Raw genomic sequence first — 23,524 nt, 5'->3', positions numbered from 1 at the left:
CAATGGGGGTGGCGGGAAGCGGCGCGGGCGAGGGATGTGCTGGCCACGGCTTCCCGCCGCCCCCATTGGCCTGGGATGGCGAACCACGGCCAGTGGGAGATGCGATCGGCCGAACCTGCCGACGCGGCAGGTAAACAAACTGGCCCGGCCTGCCAGGGTGCTTACCCTGGCGAGCCGTGTGCCAGAGGTTGCCGACCCCTGATTTAACCTTTTTAGTATTTCCTCATTCACGCCTGATTCTGACACCCTCACTCATGTTGAGTAGTAATTTACTCTGCAAGCAGTCCTATTCAATTCAATCGGACTACTTGCAGAGCAAGGTGCTACTCAGCAGGAATGAAGGTATCAGAATCTGGCTTGTGGGCCCCCCCGATCTCCGTAGAGATTCTAGCAGTGAAAGGCTAATTAAGGTTTATTGTTTGTAGTTAATCCTATATCAACACTAGGAATAGTATAACTCACCTTTGCTATTTTGCATTACATTGAGTATTTAATCTCAAATAGTTAAATGAAATTTACAGTTGCCTTTCAGCCTCAATACAAACTGCCCAATCTCCACCCATGCAAGTGAGAAAAGTTGTTCCAGACATTGTTTTCCTAAGAACACCTACCTGCATGAGCATTCACAGATAACTATCTATTAAGAATGCAAGATCCAGCAGGACTTCATTTAACATGTTACAACTCCCTGTTTAACAAGGGTGGGTCACAAACAGCAACAGGCGGATTCAGCAAGGAACTGAAAATACTAGTCTCTGCATCTGTGAAGTCAATGTTTAAATACCAGCCCATATGAAAGAATGGGTTTTCTATAAACATTATCCACCAAGATAAAATTCAGTTTTACATTCTCCAAACATCCAAGGATCTCACCCTTCACTTTAACTGTCAACTTTTACCAGATGTTGTATGACAGAACAGTTGTACATTAAGCAGAGTGAAAAAAATAATGCTATGAACAAGTTTATGACTAAAACTAAATCATGTCAAAGTGAAATGTTTGTACTGCAAGTTTTAAAAAATATGGAAAAGGGATGGAAAGAAAGATGGTATAAACAGAACAAATTTGCTTTCTATTGCACAGCAGCCCAGCTGACGTCTAAATAGCAGGGACAAAATTCTTGATCTACACATACGTCGCATACTAGTAGTATACACTACCAAAGTAGCACAATTGTGTTCTGACTACCAGCAGCCCTCCACAGTCCCCTTTCTAAACTTATTATTCCTGCCAGAAACATGCAGCAATATGTGGTGTTGTGTCCAAGGGACACAATATCATCACCTATTGATGTAATGTTACTAAGGTTATGTCTACACTGACAATTGAACAACAAAACTTGTGTCTTTCAGAGGGTTAAAACGCCATTTCCCCCACCTCCAAAAAAGACAAAAGTTTTGCTGTGACAAATGCCAGTGTGAACAGTGCGTTGTTGGCAGGAGAGTGCTCCTGCCAAAAACACAAACGTCGCTTGTTGGTTTTTTTTTTTTTTTTTTTTTTTTTTAAATCGGCAGGAGAGCTCTCTCCTGCTGACGAACAGCAGCTACACTGCACAACTTTTAGCGTCACGGCTGTAGCGACACAGCCATGTCATTAAAAGCTGTGTAGTGTAGACATAGCCTAAGCAAATATCCATTACATTAGAACATGATTAGAGCAGACTAAATAATCATTTTTTGGTTTAATGGCTGAACTGAAAAATCAAAAAAAAAATGGTGTTAGTTTCTAAACTAAATTGATTTGTTTTCATTTTTTCCCCTCACGAAAATGGGTGGGGGAGGGGAAGGGAGAAATCATTCAGGTCAATTTAACTCAACATAAAAAAAAAATCCTCAATTTTTTATTCAGCTGAAACTGCAGTTTTTAGCAAATTTACCATTTGCCAAAAATGTTCCCTCAGCCCTAAATGCTATCTCTTCAGGACAGGATCACTCTATTACTAGGTGTACGTACAGCACCTAGCACCATGGAGCACTGATTTCAATTGGGGCCCCTAGACACTATTTTAATACAAATAGTTATCATGGTGGTGAAAAAGTAATTACTTAGGACTAAGTCATATGTGCATATCATGTGAAATGAGCAGCTGTGCACATACACATTGAAATGTTAGGTCATTTTACAATTTTCAAGAACTCTGGAGACTGGACTTTTCAATAGCAGAAGTAGAGAGACTCTATACCCACCAAACAATAACTGTCACCGTGTTTCCTTTCCCACTGTGATTGTGGATGATCCTACCATTCCCCCTTTTGATGTGAATAATGAAACCATTCACAGATTACCAAACCCAGGGAGAGGCCACTTCAGCCGATAGGCATGGGAACTAAGGGTACGGGGCTTGCTGCAGCACCCCCAGGTTTTGTGCAGGGCCCCAGCCCCAGCTGTGGTCCCAACCTCAGGCCCCTTACCCCGTCCGCGTCCCCCCTCCCCTCCCGGAGCCACGGCCCAGTCCTGGCCCCAGCTCTGGGGAGAGGGGGCACGGACGGGGTAAGGGAGGTGCAAAGTAAAAAGTTTGGGGACCACTGGCTTTCAGCACCCCCACTGTAAAAAGTGTTCCAGCGCCAGTGGTTCAGCAAGACACTCAACAGGTACAGGTTGGCGGTGACTATACATTTGGAAGACAAAACAAGATGGAGAAATCTGCTGATCCACAAAGAAAATTCAGTGATTCATGTAACAATTATATTAGTTTCACACTGGATTTAGTACAATATACGTGAAAGCAAAGGTCAGGTCTTCAGTAAACAATGGAGTGAAGAGGCACAGGAACCTGCAACATTCCCTCTCTCGCAGTTTGCCATTTTTAGTAAGTATATATGGCACTGCTCAGCAAATGGGTGTGCATGCCAAACTGGGCATGTCCACACTGATCAGGAAGAGTAGTCCTTCCACAGGGTCAAAATGGGAAGTGCTCCACAGCCAAGACTTTGCAGCCTCAAAGATGAAGCATCCCTATTAGCAAGTTTGACAGGTGGATCCAAACATTTATGAGTCCACCTGTCTCTCCCATCTTCAAAACCTACCCCTGCACTAGAAAGCATAGAGCCCCAAAGAGCTGTAAGTGCAACAGGTAGGCACTGCGGACTGCACAGGGTTCCACTGCATTCTGGATCTTCTGCACATCCAGAACAGAGGGGGGGAAATCTGCCTATTATAGAGGAAAGCAGAGGCAGACATGGAAAGACAGACCATAACAACAGTCTATAAGCATTGCCTCCCTTCACCACTTTCTTGATATCCCCTATATTGTTTTTCCAGTGAGAATTTTATACCCCGAAGTTTGTAAGTGGGCTGCCTAAATTTGCCATTTCGTTGCCAACTGTCATCATGAAACAAAGCAATTTGTTCACACTTAGGAAAGAAACTACACTGTCCCCTCCAACTAACATAGTTGCTCTTCTGTGGGAAAAAAAATAAATCCTGAAACCCTCATTCATTTTATATATATATACACACATACACACACACATACACATACACACACACTACTACTACTATTGAAAGTCACTCGAGGTAATTTTCATTAATCCTCTTTTAAACTCACTGATCGTTCTTATTAATCCTTGGAAGCCAGACACTAAAAATGTTCACTTATCAAACAAACCTTCCCCAACTGATTTACACATCCAGTCACATGTACACACTGGTTTATAGTTAGGAACAGAGGAATTGCCACATCAGTTGCAGAATTATCCTATGGTCCATCTGAAATACCATTATGCTACTCAGGCTAGGACTTGTCTACATAGGGAGTTATTCCAGTATAGCTATTTCTGATTTATTCTAGAATAAAATCATCCACATATAGAGTTAGAGTGTCCTCACATGGATAGTTAATCCACTTTAAATTCCTAAATTATTCTGGATTAATTTTCATCTGTAGACAAGTCCTTAGAGAGATTAGGTCTAGTCCATGCAATATCACCACATTGAAGGGGGAAAAGCTGCCCGAGTCCAGCAGTAATAAAACTGGACCAAATCCAGAGAGACACCAAACAACCTGCCAGTTTGGTTTCACTGGGAATTGCAAGTCCTCAGCCCAACTCAGGATTTGGGAAAAGATCCTGCTCCTTGCTCTCACTGAAGTTAATACATTTTATTATTGATTTCAATTTAAGCAGGTTCAGGCCATTGGCCCTTTATACACTAAAGCAAGAGGGCTGATTGTCATTTTTATTCTTTATTTTATAAATGCAGATACTAATTTCATTTCTAGATGGCTCTAATCCTTAAATTACTTGCTTATTTCTGTGGCAGCGAATTTCACACGTTAATTTTATATTGCATAAAAAGTACTTTTTATTCATTTTAAAATTTGTCAATTTCATTTAGTCTGTGTTTGTTCTTGTATTATGGGATAGGGTAGGTCAGTTCATTAGAACCAGGCTGCTGGAATAATTCCTATTGGTTTGCTTCTACTGCAGGGCCTAACCAACAGACCAAGAATCAGGAGTTGGGGAGCTTTGCCTGTACAGCAATTGAGCTACTGCCTTCTGTAAAACTTATGTTGTTTAATATCTTCCAAGACAGACCCAATATCCCAAGAACACATACGCCTGCTGTGGAGCCAGCACCCAAGATATTCCACAGGTTGTACTCTTAGAGCCACAGACACATTGTTTATGAGTTAGGCTCCAAGGTCCTGAGCTTTTGCAGGATCAGGGCCCAAGAATTCAGACCTTTAGTATCCACAGAATTAGTTACTACATAATTACAGATCTGAATTATACATATTATTTAAAATGAAACAAGTAGCTGAAATGTATATTTGTATAACTCAGTATGTGTGCTAAAAGATTAAAATAGAATTAAAGTATGTATACTTCTGAGACAGCAATGTATCCTAAAAAAAGAGTTGAAGTTAGAAGTCTCAAAACAATTTTGAAGTGTTTCATTACTAAATGCATGTACCTTGATTAGCTTTATAATTATCCAGATAAGATTGCTTTATTGCACTACTTAATTTCTAAGGGAAAGCAATTCATGAAATGTATTCTGACACTTTAACACTTGATTAAAGAGCTCCCAAATTGCTCTAATATAGACAAATTGGGGGGGGGGGAGAGGGAAGAGATGAAATAGGGGATTTAGAAGTCATTAACTGTATACTAATCCTTTAATCTCATTTAGTTTGTGTTGGACCAGCACAAAATATTACTACTATACAGTACTGGTCACTTACTCATGGAGTTTTATTTCAAGCTAATCTACAATTAGCGTAAATACAAACTAATAACCTATTATGATTAGCTCTAAATTAATTGCAATATTGGGGAAAATGTGACGAATCACTTTAAATATTATTCTATACATAATGCTAAAAATATAATTCAAACATCATCTAGATGGATGTTAAAGAATTTCTCTCATTAAAAACATCATGAATATTAGCCTGGCATATGATATTGCAGTTTAAGAATGACTAAAATGCATTTATATATATGTATATATATATAAATATAAAACAAGTCTCAAGTTTTGGTGAAACACATTTTGATTAATAATATAACATGTTTCTACTTCAATGCACTAATTAGACCCAATCTGCAACTTGTTTCATGAAGACAGACTACTCAACCAGCATAGAGCCCCAATGAAGTCCTTGTCTGCCCACACAAATAGGGGCCTTAATCAACACAACTTTCCTTTGTGGAATTTTGTGATTCCCACTTTACAGATGTGGAAAATGAGACACAGCTTTAAGTGATTTGTTCATGGCCACACAGCAAATCAGTGTCAACACTAGGATTAGATTGCAGCAGTTTCTGACTCCAGCCTCATGCTCAGATCACTAACAAACACTATAAAGACATACTGAATAAAAATTAATCCGTATTCACAATGGATGGACAAGGATACTTATTCCAAATATGTTTTTGTTTAATAAGAACTTTTATAGCTACATACTCAGTGTATTTTTTTAATAAATGAGTGAGGTTTTTAGTAGGGATATGTAACTAACTGAAATTAAATAAAATCAGTCTAAATATATGTGGCTTTAATGCAAAATTGTTTTAATGAAATTTGTGGGGGGAGTTAAAAAAATCCCACAAACTTGCTAACTAAAATGTTTGCTGATTTAGATCTGTCATTATCCGATTTATCCATTCACTTCTGCAGCTGAAACACCAGAGACTGCTACCCACAAGCATAAGATGATGTGCAATATTTCGAAGGTTTAATACACGTTAAAGGCAGAGCCAAACTCTTTCTTAAAACAAATACACTTTTTGACATCAGCTAAAAGATTCTCTGTAGGCAGTATACCAGCCTCTGAAACAACTGTCATTACACTAGTGAATGTAAACATTCTGTCCTCAAAAGCAGCACGGGGCATAGGGGATAAAGAGGTAATAAGAATGAGAAGAAAGATGATAGAGTTTAGAGCCAGATGGAATTTTCAACAAGTTGCATGTTTCCTTCCCAGCAGCAAACAAGCCAAACATGGCAAACAGGCAAACACTAAACATGACAGGACACGTTAATTAACTCCCTTCTTTCTTTCTGTTACCACATTTCCCTTAAGACTAGTTTTGCCAGTCTATTCACCTGGGGAAAAATAGTAAGTATTCAGTAATAAAGTGGCAACTATCACCAGACAATCCCTAGACAATGTGTTCTACCATAGTTTTAAGTCCTGTCATATCTTGGTCCTTGATGGGAACAACTATTTCCTTTTCCTACCTGTAACAGTATCAAGGACTATTACAAAAACAACGAGGAATTCGGAGGCACCTTAAGGTGCCACCGGACTCCTAGTTGTTTTTGTGGATACAGACTAACACGGCGACCCCCTCTGATACAAAGACTATTACCTGATACATTTAGCAGGATCACCAAGATGGGGCAGAAGGTGTTTGAGCAGGGTTGATTCAAATCTAAGGAAGTGGCTGAAGGGGCAGCAGCAAGTGGAAAACTAGACTAGCCAGCCAGGGTAGGTGCTATTTCCACACCTGCTGGGAAGTTCCTGTAATAAGTCACTCCCAGAACCCTGCCATCACTTCCAACTCTGGCACTCCTATAAGCAGGCGCACACTCCATGCAGGGAGAGGAGTTCAATAACCATTTGCCCTGTGCTAACCGCACTGGAGGAGCATGTGAATATCACCCCTCGCTCTCCCACTGCCAGCCACGCCCGGGCGCACAGGCGTGTGTGTGTGTGTATGTGTGGGCGGGTGTCTCAGGAGGCACCTCGGCTCTCCCCCAATGCCAGCCACGCTGGGGGTCTCAGGAGTCACCTTCCCCCAGGGCCAGCCTCAGCAGAGGAGTGGTGGGGGCGGGAGGGAGGTGCGGGGTCTCAGTCACCACACCCGAGGAGCCAGGCGTGCCGGGGTCTCAGGAGTCACTTCACCCGCCGAGCCAGACACGCCGGGGAGGGCCACAGCGGAGAGCGGCCGCACGGGCCACTGGTCTGCTGGGCGCCGCCAGCCGCGATGTCCCCCCAGCGCGTGTGGGGGCTGAGCCGAGCCCTTTCCCTGCCCCCCGCCCCGCTGGGCCGCCGCACTCACCGCCGGCCGCCGCCCTCTCTGCCCGGGACTCAGCCTCTGTGGGCGACCGGAGCTGGCCGACCTCTCACCCGCTCCTCCTCCCGCTGCTGGCTCCGCCTGGCCCCGGGCGGGGGAGGCGGCGGGGCTGGCCGGGCCCGGAGCTCTCCCGCCCGCCACAGGACCCAGAGTTTGCCGGCGCCCGAGCCAGGCAGGGAGACGCCCTCTCTGTGCCCCTCGCCCCAGGGGGCGGGGCTCCGCCTGCTGGTCCCCTCGGGCAGCCTGGGGTGGGAGCTTCAGCGGGTGACACTGCGCTGCTTCCCGCCTCACACCGCCCCAGTACCAGGGATCCTACCGCTCACACCGCCCCCCACCACAGCCTCGCACTGCCCCCGGGCCAAGGAATCCCCACCCACCCGGCGTCACACGGCACATTTCCCCACTCCTTCACATCGCCCCAGTGTCAGGGATCGCCCCATGGGGTCATCCCCTTCCCCGCCCTCACATTGTGCCCCCGTCCCAAAGCCTCCTACCCCCCTGCCAGGGCATACCCTCCCACGCTCCCACACAGCCTCAGTGCCAAAGCATCACCAGGGCCGCCCAAAGGATTCAGGGGGCCTGGGGCAAAGCAATTTGGGGGGCCCCTTCCATTAAAAAAAAGTTGCAATACTATAGAATACTATATTCTCGTGGGGGCCTGGGGCAAATTGCCCCACTTGCCCCCCCCCAGTGGCCCTTAGCATCACTCTGCCACCCACCACCCCCTCCCATCACCACTCCCCACCACCCCCACATCACACCCTCATACTGCCCCAGTGCTGGAGCATCACTCCACCTCCCCCACAACATGCTCTCATGCAACCCCAGTGTCAGGGCAGCACATTGCCTCTCACCACGCCCATACACTGCGCCAATGGGTCACACTGCCCCCAGCAATCCTCTCACACCACCCCAATGCCGGGCATCCCACCACCCTCCACCATGCCCTCACACCACCCCCACTGCACCATCACACTGCCTCAGTGCCAGGATTCATGTCACTCCCCCACACCCTCAGATCACTCTTGTGCCAGGGCTTCCCACCGCTCCCACCACACCCCTCACACTGCCCCAGTGCTAGGGGCATTACTCCTCTACCATGGTTACCGGTTCTCTGCAATATTGCTCTGCCCAGTGTTTACAGAGAGGAAAGCATAGCAAAGCTTGTGACGAAATTGCCTGATATGCCACATCTACTGTTAAATAAAGACTTGTTTAATCCACCAAATGGGCATCTGCCCTCACGTTGCCCTTTGTGGATAAGTTTACCGGACGAGGGATTTACAATAGAGAATGAGTGGTGAGCTTCCTGGTCCACAGAGAAAATGACAATTATCTTTTCTGAGACCCCACTCAATGTCAATCCAGGGTTGATTTACCACTAAGGCAATGGAGCCTTCTGAGCCAGTTTCATACTGGACATGGAATTTGTGCTGCAGCGGAATTTCGGTGACGTTTCAGAGACAGTCCACTATGTCAATGTGGGCAGCCCCAAACCATGACACACATTGTTGAGGACTACAAAATGACTCAACTTCCTGGAGGTCTTTGTGCCTTGAACATAGTTCATAAGAATGCTGTGGCTTGGCTTGACCAGATTACATACACCAAATAATAATAGTGCCAGGATGTCACTCCACTCCCCCCCCCACACACACCACCCCTATGCCAGGGTGTCACTCTACCCCCCTCCATGCCCTCACACCACCCTGGTGCCAGGGTGTCAGACTGCCCACCAGTGTGTGTGTATGTGTGTGTGTGTGAGACAGAGAGAGAGTGAGCGCGCTTTTCCTAAATCCTGTCACTCAATAAAGCCAAATTAATTGGAGCTGTAACTCAATTGTTTTCAATGCAGTTAGAACAAGGATTATTTTCCCCCATATGTTCAAACAAATTTAGAGTTGAGCAATACAGAAGGGAAAATATCCAGTTGCTGCTTTTAATTTAGTTTTCGACCAAATCACTAACCACAGCCCAAATTAGTCTTTGTCTCTGTCCTGGAAGGACCTAATTCTGAGGAGACGCTCAGCACTCCTGACTCCCACTAATTTAAAGGAAAGTTGATGGAATTCAGCACCCTACAGGAAGTGATCAGCACCTTAAAGATTAGGCCTGAAATGTGCAAGGACTTGTCTATGCCCAAACTGGTAAAACTTGCCTTTACTTGTGATTAGCTACTTTGACGCTATGAGTTACTCAAAAATGCATTTGTTTCCAGAAGCAAAGAGCATCTGATTAAAGTTTTACAAAAAGTTATCACTTGCAAGCCAGAAGCAGGCACATGTTATAACACATCACATTCAACTTTGTATTTAAAGGTGGACCTTCCTTAATACTATATCAAAATTGAAAAAAAAAAAGTTTGAAAAGAACACCCAAACATGTATAGTTTGATTTTTACACTTTGCTATTAGTAAAGATATTTATGTTTTGAAAGAGGGCTTCTCTCTCATGGCCTACCTAAGCCTTTTGCTAGATCCTGCAGGGAAGTCACAGTCCCTAACGTTAAAGTTGAAATTGCCACATACAGAATGTATTGTGATGTCACAAATTCAGTATAATAGGCCAAATTCTGCCCTGATTTGCACCCATGAAGCTTCATTGGGAGGAATTTGGCACTAGGGGTAAGATGAAAGAGCAGACAAGTTGTGAAGGAGAAAAAGCTTGTTTTACTACAAATGGCTCCTGTAGTTACCAAACAACATCATGTGCAGGATAGACTCTGCCACTAGAGAACTTATCAGTTGTGAAACAGATATTTTAGCCAAAAGGCGAATATGAAATTAATGCAGAATGTGTCCCTAACCTGCCTGAGAATGAATCCATCAATAGACTCCTTAGTTGTGGTGGGCAGAAGAAAGCACTTTGAGTTTGCAGCTATGGTGCAGTACACTTAGCTTGAAGGTACGCACCCTACAATTTGTCAATTCAGTTTGTAGTTTAGGATTGTTCTTGGATTCCTCACTGATGCTAAGATCTCATGTAATAGAAAGTATTACTCATAGATGCTATCATTTTCAGCTGGCTAGGAGACACCAGTTCATCCTGACCTTGGTTATTCATACTTTTGTCATGTCCAGTCTGGACTACAGCAGTGTCAGAGAGTTCAGGGTGCAATCCAGACCAGTGAGGGGTTGTGTTACTTCTTACCCTGTAACCCTGAGTACCCCACAATGCTTTGCCACTGTAGCTCCCAGCCTAGGAGCCATCCGCTGACTTTGAGGCAGTAGGTCAGAGCCCTCTTTCCTAGACAGGGCATCTGCCACCATAGTTTCTTTCCCCTTTATATAGAAAAAACCTGTTTGTCACTTTTGTCTGTTTATAGTCTCCTGGACATATCATCAGAGAGTATCCATGATTTCACCTACCGAGGTGTTAAACATTTTACAGTGACATTAATGGCCAGTGTGTTATTAGATTTCATTAGCTAGACATATTATATTACATGTCACCTTTTAACTAAATATCGTGACACCAGTGCGTGAGGTGTAATGAGTATGTCAGGCCTGACAAGAGTTGCTAACATGGAGTAGTGAACCATAAGTGGGCCTGTGTGTCACAAGCAGTGCAGTGCATTTGGGCATGAAGTCATCAGCTCTTAGGAAACGCCAGCTAGAATGCTGCAGCGTGTTTCCTCAGCCACTACATCAAACCCATGCTCTGCTCTCCACACTTCCCATAGAGCAGTGAATCAAATTCAAGATCTTGGGCCTTATCTTCAAGGTGCTGAATGAAGGATGACAACTCCATATGACGAAGTGGGACTGTTCATAATGTTTCCTCTGAATATTGTGTGGGTGCCTCCGTTTCCCCTATGCATTTCTTAAGTCTCCAGTGTGAATAAATGGCTGACAATCTGTCTCCTAGCAACAAATGGCCAGGACCCTTCCCCCCCTGCAAGGGAATAACTAAAGGTGAACAAAGAGATCAGGTGACCTCCTGGCCCGGGAAAGAGACAAAGGCCAGAAAGGAGTGGCCGGAGAGGGTTTCAGTTTGGAGCTGGCTGGGGACAGGAAGTGAGGGCAGACGGGGGTGTCTGCCTCGCTGGGCCCCAGAATGGACCTGGCTGAGGGGTCCCGTTCTCGGTACCTACAAGCTCTGTTTTAGACTCTGTTCCTGTCATCTAATAAACCTCTGTTTTACTGGCTGGCTAAGAGTCACGTCTGACTGCGAAGTGGGGGTGCGTGCAGGACCCTTTGGCTTCCCCAGGACCCCGCCTGGGCGGACTCGCTGTGGGAAGCGCACGGAGGGGCATATGCTGAATGCTCCAAGGAGAGACCCAGGAGGTGAAGCCATGTAAGCTTCTTGCCCTGAAGACAGTCTGCTCCAACGGAGAGGAGGCTCCCCAAAGTCCTGACTGGCTTTGTGGGGAGAAGTTCCAGAGCATCGCCCGGGGACTCCGTGACACTCCACTTTTCAGACACAATGGAAATTTCTACCATAAGGGTAAAGCTCAATTGTACGAGAGACAGTTTTCTTGGGGACTGGTCCACGACTGTGGAGTGAACTCCCACATGAAGTAAGGACCATCATAAACTTCACCACCTTCAGCTTCAAGTGCAAGGCAAACTTCATTGATCTGCCTTGTCTAACAAACACACAGCAATGTGTATATTAAAAAAAACAAAACAAAAGAAAGCCCTACAAAACCCATAATTCTCCTTCTGGGGAGAATTTGAGAGGGAGAAAATGAACCACATGTGACAGATGCTAGACATGTTGCACTACTGGAAGGCACTCCAATATTATTCTGTTCTGAAAAGAATAGAATCCCAGAGGCCCCAGATTTCTCTCTGGATTAGAGCTATCAGGAATAAACACATCTGGCCACCAGAAGGCACTGTCTTCATGAAAAATCACCCTTGGGAACATTTGTTTGACAGTTGTGAAACAACATAGGATCAAGTGTCAGAGTGCAGTGATGGGCTTTAAGGGAATGGCTCAGCAGACACTGAAAATTGATGATTTAGAGAGTTAGGGCTAGTCTACACTGGCAATGCTAAAGCGCTGCCGCGGCACTTTAACGTGGCTTGTGTGGTCGTGGCGCAGCACTGCAGGAGAGCTCTCCCAGCTCTCTAAAAAAACCCCATCTCCACGAGGGGCGTGGCTCCCAGCGCTGGTGCACTGTCTACACTGGCAATTTACAGTGCTGAAACTTGCTGCGCTCAGGGGGGTGTTTTTTCACCCCCCTGAGAAAGTAGCAGTGCTGTAAATTGCCAGTGTAGAAAAGCCCTGAGATTAGGGGACTACCTCAAACCTGAATGCTGAATCTAGGCCTGAGGTGATCTTTTCTTCTGAATCTTTTGCCCAAGATCAACAGTATGATCAGGTTAGTAGCTGTCACCAGGTAATTTTGGCAATTTCCTGCTTAGAGCTCAGTCCTGTGGACTCTTGTTCAGAAGTCCAGTTAAAGCCGAAGGGCGATCTATGCATGAAGGATTTGCAGGATCAAGCCCTTAATGCTATGTCTATATAAGCATTTCTCAGGAAATCTCTCACCATTGCATTACCTCCAGTACAGCTCCATGGATAATATTGCCAGCATAGAGAGGGCACAAGCATTATTACTATCATGCCATCTAACCCTGCTCAGAGCAGATCTGTATGTCATGATGGTAAAATTGCCTGTGCTTTTCAACACTAAGGGTATGTCTACACTACGAGAGTAGTTCGATTTTAGTTAAATCGAATATGTGCAATCGATATTAGAAAGTCGAACGTGTGTGTCTACACTAAGGACAGTAATTCGACTTTGTCAGTCCACAGTACCAGGGAAAGCGTCGACATTGGAAGCAGTGCACTGTGGGCAGCTATCCCACAGTTCCCGCAGTCCCCGCTGCCCATTGGAATTCTGGGTCGAGCCCCCAATGCCTTCTGGGTAAAAAAATGTGGCGAGGGTGCTTTTGGGTAACTGTCGTCATCCGTCAGTCACTACCGCCCTGCCTCCCTCCCTGAAAGCGCCGGCGGGAAATCAGTTCGCGCACTTTTTGATCAGTGACAGCGCGGACGCCACAGCACTGCGATCATGGATCCCGCTGCGACCATCGCTGCAGTTGTGGCCGTTCTCAACGCCTCGCACCTTATCATACACCTTACCCTGAGGCAGATGCAGAGTAATCAGGCGAGGAGGCTACGGCACCGCCGTGAGGGCCTGAAGTCGGAGAGTAGCACAGAGCTGTCAGAAACCACGAGCCCCAGCGCCCAGGACATCACGGTGGCAATGGGGCATGTGGATTTTGTTGAACGGCGATTCTGGGCCCGGGAAACAAGCACGGACTGGTGGGACCGCATAGTGCTTCAGGTCTGGGATGAATCCCAGTGGCTGCGAAACTTTCGCATGCGGAAGGGCACTTTCCTGGAACTTTGTGACTTGCTGTCCCCTGCCCTGAAGCGCAAGGACACCCGCATGCGAGCAGCCCTGACTGTCCAGAAGCGAGTGGCCATAGCCCTCTGGAAGCTTGCAACGCCGGACAGCTACCGGTCAGTCGCGAACCACTTTGGCGTGGGCAAATCTACCGTGGGGGTTGTTGTCATGCAAGTAGCCAAGGCAATCGTCAAGGTACTGCTGTCAAAGGTAGTGACCCTGGGAAACGCGCAGGCCATCATAGATGGCTTCGCTGCGATGGGATTCCCAAACTGCGGTGGGGCTATAGATGGGACTCACATCCCTATCCTGGGACCGGGCCACCAGGCCAGCCAGTACATCAATAGAAAGGGCTACTTTTCAATGGTGCTGCAAGCACTGGTGGACCATCGGGGACGGTTTACAAACATCTATGTCGGATGGCCGGGCAAGGTTCATGACGCTCGCGTGTTCAGGAACTCTGGTCTGTTTAGACGGCTGCAGGAAGGTATTTACTTCCCGGACCACAAGATAACTGTTGGGGATGTGGAGATGCCTACAGTGATCCTCGGGGACCCAGCCTACCCACTAATGCCCTGGCTCATGAAGCCCTATACTGGCGCCCTGGACACAGAAAAAGAACTGTTTAACTACCGGCTGAGCAAGTGCAGAATGGTGGTGGAGTGTGCTTTTGGCCGTCTCAAGGGGAGATGGAGAAGCTTACTCACTCGCTGTGATCTCAGCGAAATCAATATCCCCATCGTTATTGCAGCTTGCTGTGTGCTCCACAATCTCTGTGAGAGCAAGGGGGAGACCTTTATGGCGGGGTGGGAGGTTGAGGCAAATAGCCTGGCTGCTGATTACGCCCAGCCAGACAGCCGGGCGATTAGAAGAGCCCAGCGGGACGCGCTGTGCATCCGGGAGGCTTTGAAAGCCAGTTTCAAGGCTGAGCAGGGTACCCAGTGACTTTTAAGTTTGTGGACACAGAGGCAGAACTTGCCCCCCTTTCTTTACCCAGTTGCCGTCGACTATCCTCTCCACTTACATACCCCCTTCACCCCCTTCCCAAAAAATAAAGTCTGTTCTGTTTTGTTAATGGACACCGTTGTCTTTATTACTGTTTTCGCGGGAATGTTTTAAACCTGGGACACAGACTGTGGCGGGGGGCGGGTTTAGGGTTGTGATGCAAATGATGCCTCTAAACTCCAGGAATGACAGGCTCCGCGGTGGTGGACTGGTTGTTTCAACGGAGCCTGCCAGCCCTCCTGGCCGGGACTGCGTGTATGTGTCGGCTATGTGACTGTCTTGCAGGGGGAGGAGGGTTACAGATCCCCTGCTGCGCGGCTCTGTGATGCAGGGTAAGGACCGCTGCATAAGATCTGTAACTGCCCTCCCCCGCCACCAAGTCACAGAGCAACACCACCGCCCCCACCACACAAAACATGAAAACCACCTCCCAGACTGACCAGGATAACTAGTCACTGCACTGTATATGTGCCCTGCTGCTGCACCTGCCCCCTGCTAAAGGTGACTGTCCTGTCCAATGACCAAGCCCCTTCCCCCCCCCCTTCAGACAGACTCCCCTCCAAAAGAAGAGGATGGAAACAGAAATGAACAGAAACGTATTCTTTATTAACAACCGCACATGGAACGGGGGGGTGAAACTTGGACGGGGTCTTGTGTGAGGCGGGTAGGAAAGGACTTTTCAAATTTTGGGGAATGAGAGCCTTCTAGTGGTAGAGCAGTCCGCAGGGGTGGAGTGAAATTTTTCACGGCCCCTTCCACCCCTCCGTGTTTGGACTTTGGGTGAGGGGGGTATGGGACTTGGTGGCGGGGCAGGGCAGTTACAGAGAGACTGCAGCGGGGCTCTCTCCTCCTGCCTCCGGTCCTGCAGAACATCCACAAGGCGGCGGAGCGTGTCCGTTTGCTCCCTCATTAGTCCAAGCAGCGTTTGAGTATCCTGCCTGTCCTCCTGTCGCCACCTCTCCTCCCGTTCCATGTTTGCCCGGTGCATTTGGGACAAGTTCTCCCTCCACTGTGTCTGCTGGGCTGCCTGTGCTCGGGAGCATCCCATTAGTTCAGCAAACATGTCTTCCCGTGTCCTCTTCTTCCTCCTCCTAATGTGCGCTAGCCTCTGGGCAGATGTGGCTGTGGGAATTGGAAAAAGGGAGTGAATTCCTGAGACAGAGCAATGTATCTGTGAACAGAGAACATAGTCTTTCTCTGTGAACAAGACCATGCAGAGCACCTATCACACGCGCACTGAGGACAAGGTCGAATTTTCGGCCCTCGCCTACAGTGCCTGCGGTCTTGCTGTGGCGAGCTGAGGAGCAGGGCTGGACACCGGACTTTGTCTAGCTGGCAAACATGGTAAGCCGTAGACTTGTGGCCGCTTAAAACTTTAAGAGTGGCACTGGCCTCCTTTCAAATAGAAAGCAATGCGAGTCTCTGCTGGCAGCAATCCTGCAAGCATGAACTCTGCCCCTGTCCCACCCCCTCGCGGCTGTAAACCGCGTGGCTGTAAACCGGCGGTTGCAGTTCTATAAAGGGACGGGCAAGCAGTCCCAATACTAACTTTCCCATACCTAATTCACAGCAGGGAGCCATGCCAGACATCACCCTCCTGAAGGTCTCCGAGAGCCAGAAGGAGAAGATGCTCCGGGACAGCCTGCAGAAACCGGGGCCATTTGCTGCACTGCTGTGCAAGGCCATGATCCCGGAGTACCTGCTGGCGTTGTGGCAGGGAAACGTGTCCTACCACGGGGGGCCTAATAAGCTCTCCCTGCCCAGGAACCTGCTGATGAGGCTGGAAAAACACCTGCAGGAGGTGTATGAGTCGTTCTCCCCGGAGGATCTCGCCTCTATCCCCGGTTACATTGACCAGTTCCTGGCTTAGGTGCCCTTGGAGGGACAAATGACTGCAGGGTTTTGGGCATTATAATCATGAAGCGGACATTGTGCAATTTTTTGAAAATGGTTCGGACTATATATTGAGGCGCCCAAAAAAAGACAAATCATGATACACTTTGCACTGATTCCCCTTTTGTTTGACTTTACTGTTTACATGTTTTGAAGCACTTTACCCACTGTTCATATTTTCAATCTTCCTGTTTTGTTGCAAATAAATGTTTACATGTTTTAAAGCACTTTAGCTAATGTTAATATTTTAAATACGCCAGTTATGTTGTAAATAAATGTTTAGATATTTAAAACACTTACTGCTTGATCCGTCCCCTGAATCTGTGTCTGGGGTAACGGCTGGGGAGGGTTGGTAGGGGATCTCTGTCAGGGTGATGAAGAGCTCCTGGCTGTCGGGCAAATCAGCATTGTAAGCGCTGTCTACTGCCTCGTCCTCCTCATCTCCTTCCTCCTCTTCCCCGTCCGCTGAGGAACCGGCCGCGGACAATATGCCATCCTCAGAGTCCACGGTCAGGGGTGGGGTGGTGGTGGCGGCCGCACCTAGGATGGAATGCAGTGCCTCGTAGAAACGGGATGTGTGGGGCTGGGATCCAGAGCGTCCGTTTGCCTCTTTGGTCTTCTGGTAGCCTTGTCTCAGCTCCTTGATTTTCACGCGGCACTGCGTTGCATCCCGGCTGTAGCCTCTCTCTGCCATGGCTTTAGAGATCTTCTCATAGATCTTTGCATTCCGTCTTTTGGAGCGCAGCTCCGAAAGCACGGACTCATCGCCCCACACTGCGATGAGATCCAAGACTTCCCGATCCGTCCATGCTGGGGCCCTCTTTCTATTGGATTGCACGGCCATCTCTGCTGGAGAGCTCTGCATCGTTGCCACTGCTGCTGAGCTCACCACGGTGTCCAAACAGAAACTGCGATTCAAACTGCCCAGACAGGAAAAGGAATTCAAATTTTCCCGGGGAGTGGCTGGTCAGAGCATCCGAGCTCGGACTGCTGTCCAGAGCGTCAACAGAGTGGTGCACTGTGGGATAGCTCCCGGAGCTATTAGCGTCGATTTCCATCCACACCTAGCCTAATTCGACATGGCCATGTCGAATTTAGCGCTACTCCTCTCGTTGGGGAGGATTACAGAAATCGATTTAAAGAGAGCTCTATGTCGAACTAAATGGCTTCCTGGTGTGGACGGGTGCAGGGTTAATTCGATATAACGGCGCTAAATTCGACATAAAAGCCTAGTGTAGACCAGGCCTAACACTCCTACTGTTACCACCACCCTGAAAACTGCACCAATGGCAGATTTAAAAACAAAGATCAAACCAAAAACCCTAGAGTAGACAAGGCTCTATTGTCTATGTGCCAAATATTTGTCAAGTTTGGTCTGCACTGTCTTCACTTGTGCTTTTAGATACATTGACAGCAAATATTGAAGCAATTCAGCCGCAGTTGCATTCTATAATAAGACGAAATGTACAGTACGAACACAATGCAGTCTTAATTTGATAAAAAAAATATCAGACCAAGTTACTAGTTTTAGTTACTGCTGCTTTCTTTTGGTTACTCTGCCATCACACTCATTTCTAATTCAGTGTCCAGGGCATATTCTTTAAATAATTGAAATTAACCTCCCAAATGAAAGGATTTGCTAGGGGTAGCAGATACGCTAGGTACAGTCTCAGCCAATAACAAGTAAAGACAAACCCTGTAATTTCTAACTCAGCCCCCTACTGAGCAGTCCCATAGAGGGGTACAAGGGCAAATTTACCTTATGGGGTTCTTAGACCTCGTACTGTGATGCCTCTTCTAGTTCATCCTTCTGATAGCAATTAAGTCTAGGTTAGGGTTGCCAACCCTCCACGATTGGCCTGGAGTCTTCAGGAATTAAAGATTCACCTTTAAGTAAAGATTATGTCATGTGATGAAATCTCCAGGAATACATCCAACCAAAATTGGCAACCCTAGTTGCCCCCTTAAGATGTTTTGAGGGCTGCTATTCTGTGCTCCAGACAATCCCTTTCAGACGCCTCTCAGATTTTAGCTGCTGGGTCCTCTACCCCCGGCCTCTTTGCCTAGTCTAGACAGCGCCTGTATCCCCCTTGGAAGGTTAATGCCAGACACTGTTGGCCTAACTTTCACAGGTTGCGAGCACCCACAGCTCGATCAACTTCAGTACATTTTAGTCCCCATATCTCTAAGGGCTTGTTCCACCGACGGGAGGTTAGTTTAGCAAATGTACAAACAAGGATCTATTGAACAGTTAAAAGTAGTTATCGCTAAAAGCCAGCCATGTTACTTTTTACTCTTTTAAAATACAGAAGGCAATGTTTATCAGATGGAAAGTATCAAGATTTTGGAGGGCGGGGGGGGGGGTGGAGGAGAGAGAGAGAGAGAGAGAGAGAGAGAGAGAGAGATGTGTGCGTGGAAATATTTGAAAATGTAAAGATTTGATTGTCTCTTTGTCACAATAACTTGAGTTACCCTTAAATGGCCATAACATTAGTCCTGCCTTCCATGGGATGATTCCCCATGCTTAAAATTAAGCAAACACTCAAGTATTGTGAGATCAGAACCTAACTGGGTAACTAGTGGAGCTGGTTGAAGTTTTTTCCATCAGAAAAACAACAACAAAAACATAGCTTTCAACTTCCATTAAAGTTTCCACACAAAACTTTCATTTGGGTCAGAATTCTCAGATTTTAATGAAAAACCAGAAAGTGAAATATTTTCAGTAAAATTTTTCAGGGTTTGGTTTTACACAAACTGAACTTTTTTTTAAGCCCAAAAATGGTTTTCAATTGTTGACACACTTATTTTTAGCTTAGGTGCTTCATCAAAAATCTTAACATTCTGAAGAATCCCTTCCCCCCCCCAACACCCCTAAATTTCCCACAAAAACTGGCATTTTTCCAACCAGCTCAAGCAACTAGTCACTTGGGTTGAAAGGAGCATTGCTCTCTAGTGGACAAAACAGATACCCAATTATCTATTTATATTTATGGACTGATTTATTATGACATGCATTCTGTGTCACTAAATCTTTCAACATAATATAATTTTGAAGAGAATGTCTGAAAATAAAGTGACGGTGAAGCCAATGGGAATTTTGCTGTTGACTCGAGTGGGCCAGGATTTCACCTACTCAGTCAGTTCAGGATCAGCGCACAGGCCCTAATCCTGCAAACATGAACATTGGTAATTACATTTGTTAGCAATCCCATTACACAAGGTTGAGAGGGGAGGGTGGTCACTTCATCTCTCTGTACCTCAGCTCTCTATCTGCAAAATGGGGATATTAATATTTCCTTTCACCCATCTGTATTCATCTTTTTAGACTGTAAATTCCTCCTGTGTGTCTTTACAGCACCTAGCACATTGGGGGCTGATTATGACTTTATTATGTAATACAAATACATAAGCCCAAATATGAGGGAGTCTCAGTACAAGATCTTACATGAAATCTGTTATTCTGTCCACAAGCAGACAAACCTTTGCTTACAGTGTGATTCTGTACTGTGTAGTCTATTTCTCTCCTTCAGGGATATCATAATGTTTCTCTACATTTGTGGTTATATGTAAACCAGATTCCACTCCTATTTTACATTCTGCATAAAATGCTTCCGTTTCATATCCTTGCATTATAAATGTTGCCATGAAAGTTTTTTGGGAAACGCGAAAGGTAAAATGTAGTTTCATCAGGTCTTCATGTTCATGTAAAAATAATGAAACTGATCAATTCTTTTACTTATGTCTGGTTTAGACTGTGGTTGATAGTTTTTGTAGGTAGACCGTGAATGTCTTTTTGTCTGCCTTGAGTGTTTTTCAAAGCTAATAAATACAATTTCCAGAAAATGTCAGTCTTGAATTTTTTAATCAAAACTACATAGTGCTATTTAAATAATAATGCATTATTATTCTGAGACTGAAAACATAATTACATCCTAAAAACATGCCAGATGCAATTTGGGGCCAAATCCTCAAATCTAGAGGACTTTGGATACAGAAGATATTGTACAGTTCCACTGTCCATGAGAAAGTAGGGGAGAGTAGATTTCCAAGTCTGTGGTCTACCTTGTGAATCACAGGCATTTGGTCCCAGTGCTCTCCTGGCTTCGGGAGGTGGGTGGAAGGCTGAGGATCATTAAAACATTCAAATTGTTATAAGCTCCTAGAGGCGTCAACCAGGTTGGTGTCCCATTCTGTAGGCACTCTACAAACATACAACCCCTGCCACAGATTGCTTACATTGACGGTGTGGACACACTAGCCATTACATCCTGCAGAGGCAGAGCATAGCCTCTACTGAGGTGATTCAATCCATTAGGCTGGATTAGTGGCTTTGAAGCAGCTCTGCTAGTACTGCTCAGTAACATGAGGGAAAGATTCCTCCCTCCTCTGTTACTTAAGTTGTTTGCAGAAGATAAGATTTACTCCTTAATGTTAAAACGTAATAAGCTCTATGTATATATTTAAGGTTCAAGTTTGACTTCTTCACCACACCCGCAGATGCAAAATTAGAGAAGACCCAACATTAAGTTTGGGACTCCATAAATCACAATCGTCCCAAACTGAACCCTATTAATGTAAATCAGCTTAGCTCCATTGACACCATCTGAGAATCTGGATCTCTCTCTTTTTGGAACAGGTTCATAGGACTTTTTGCTGACACATTTGTCTCTGTTACTTTCTTTGAAGATGTGCCTCAAAGTTTTTAGGTGAATTACAGAAAAACATGGCTGGCATTCTGTGTAGTTGGCTGGGACTCTCATAAGCAATAGTCTCCTTTAGTAGTAAGGAGAACACAAATGTGTTCCAAGATTACTATGCTTGAGACATGGGACTGATACTGTATTCCTTGTGTATCAATTAAAGTCAGCCCCTTAGTCACAGTGACACTCACTCCAGCAGAGGAGGGAGTATTGCAGTATTGTCCATAGCCAGTGAAAACAGTACTCCACAGATCTTACCATAAATGGGATTGTGGCTTGGGAAGATGCACAGCCACTTCTGCCAACCTTCTAGACCTTCTTCTCCAATTATTGCAGCACCAAGCTACCTTACTACTGAAGTCAGCTTAATCGGCTACCTTTATCCCGCCCAATATGTTGTCCTCCAGCCTGCCTTTCTCAGCACATCATTTCCAAGTCTTGGTTATGACACTGTCATTAATCTGTCCCCAGCACCCTACCTGTATCTGCTGAAAAAACAGGACTGTTAGACAGACTGAGATGCATGTGTTATCTATTGTCCCATATGTGATAATCTCCCCAGCCCCGTTCCCTTCAACTCTTGCAGTACGATTTCAAAGTATAAATCAGTGAACTCATAGAAAGCCAACAATCTACGCAGGATAGCATTGGAATGAGAGGATAATGATCTCATTCCCAGTTTCATAACAGGCAAGAGGAAAATCCTCTATGAGCCAACTATTTTCTAAGTTTAGGAAACTGTAGTCAAAGTCTGATTTTATTAAACTTGACCAAATATTATTCAATATTTTAAAAATTATACAGTACTGACCAGTTGGATAATATGATGAGCAATAACAAAATGTATTGAACAAATATTTTTTCCGGTGTTTGACCAGTTCTAATATATATCTTCTGACAAATGATCTAAATAGGTAGTTAATGGTTTTTGGAAAGGTAAAATGAAATAAAAACCAGATGTTTGAAAAGATGACTAAGACAGTATCTAACTGTTTGTACAATACATAGCTCAATAGGATCCTAATCATGGCCTTTGGGCACTACTGTAATATTAATAAAGACTAAGGCATCAGCATTAACTCCCAAAAAGTACTGTAATAGCATCACTTCCATCTCTAAGTGATTCTTTCTATTTATCACTAGTGCAAACGTCAAAACTTCACCAAACATCAAAATATAATCCCAACTATACATATAAAATGATGAGGGTCTAAATTAGCTGTTACCACTCAAGAAAGAGATGTGGAGTCATTGTGGATAATTCTCTAAAAACATCTACTCTATGTGTGCGGCAGTCAAAAAAGCTAACAGAATGTTGGGCATCATTAAGAAAGGGATAGATAATAAGACAGAAAATATTATATTGCCTCTATATAAATCCATGGTATGCCCACATCTTGAATACTGCATGCAGATGTGGTTGCCCCATTTCAAAAAAGATATATTGGAATTGGAAAAGGTTCAGAAAAGGGCAACAAAAATTATTAGGGGTACAGAACTGCTTCCGTATGAGGAGAGATTAATAAGACTTGGACTTTTAAACTTGGAAAAGAGACAACTAAGGGGGGGATATGATTGAGGTCTATAAAATCATGACTGGTGTGGAGAAAGTAAATAAGGAAGCATTATTTCCTCATCATAACACAAGAACTAGGGGTCACCAAATGAAATTAATAGGCAGCAGGTTTAAAACAAACAAAAGGAAGTATTTCTTCATACAACACAGTGTCAATGTGTGGAAGTCTTTGCCAGAGGATGTTGTGAAGGCCAAGACTATAATAGGGTTCAAAAAAGAACTAGATAAATTCATGGAGGATAGGTCCATCAATGGCTATTATTCAGGATGGGCAGGATGGTGTCCCTAGCCTCTGTTTGCCAGAAGCTGGGAATGAGTGACAAGGAATGAAGCACTTGATGATTACTTGTTCTGTTCATTCCCTGTAGCGCACCTGGCATTGGCCACTGTCAGAAGAAAGGATCCTGGGCTAGATGGAGCTTTGGTCTGACCCAGTATGGCCATTCTTATGTTCTTATT

The 23,524-nt window shown here is 45.4% G+C and overlaps 1 protein-coding gene across 1 annotated transcript in view; it reads right to left on the bottom strand.

Moving 5' to 3' along the window:
• LOC113404973 (guanine nucleotide-binding protein G(I)/G(S)/G(O) subunit gamma-12) overlaps window positions 1–7,661 on the bottom strand; it is a 70,520-nt gene extending 62,859 nt beyond the window's left edge. Inside the window, exon 1 of the mRNA XM_026655945.2 lies at window positions 7,513–7,661. The gene's annotated coding sequence lies outside the window, so the exon portion shown is untranslated. The remainder of the gene's footprint in view (window positions 1–7,512) is intronic.
• Between the last annotated feature and the right edge of the window lie 15,863 nt (window positions 7,662–23,524).

The sequence above is a fragment of the Terrapene carolina genome, unplaced genomic scaffold (assembly GCF_002925995.2).
Source record: "Terrapene carolina triunguis isolate 2854851 unplaced genomic scaffold, T_m_triunguis-2.0 Scaffold211, whole genome shotgun sequence".
NCBI classification, from domain to species: Eukaryota; Metazoa; Chordata; order Testudines; family Emydidae; genus Terrapene; species Terrapene triunguis.
Note: the sequence above shows the minus strand (reverse complement) of the source record. Positions and strands in the feature narration are given on the sequence as shown.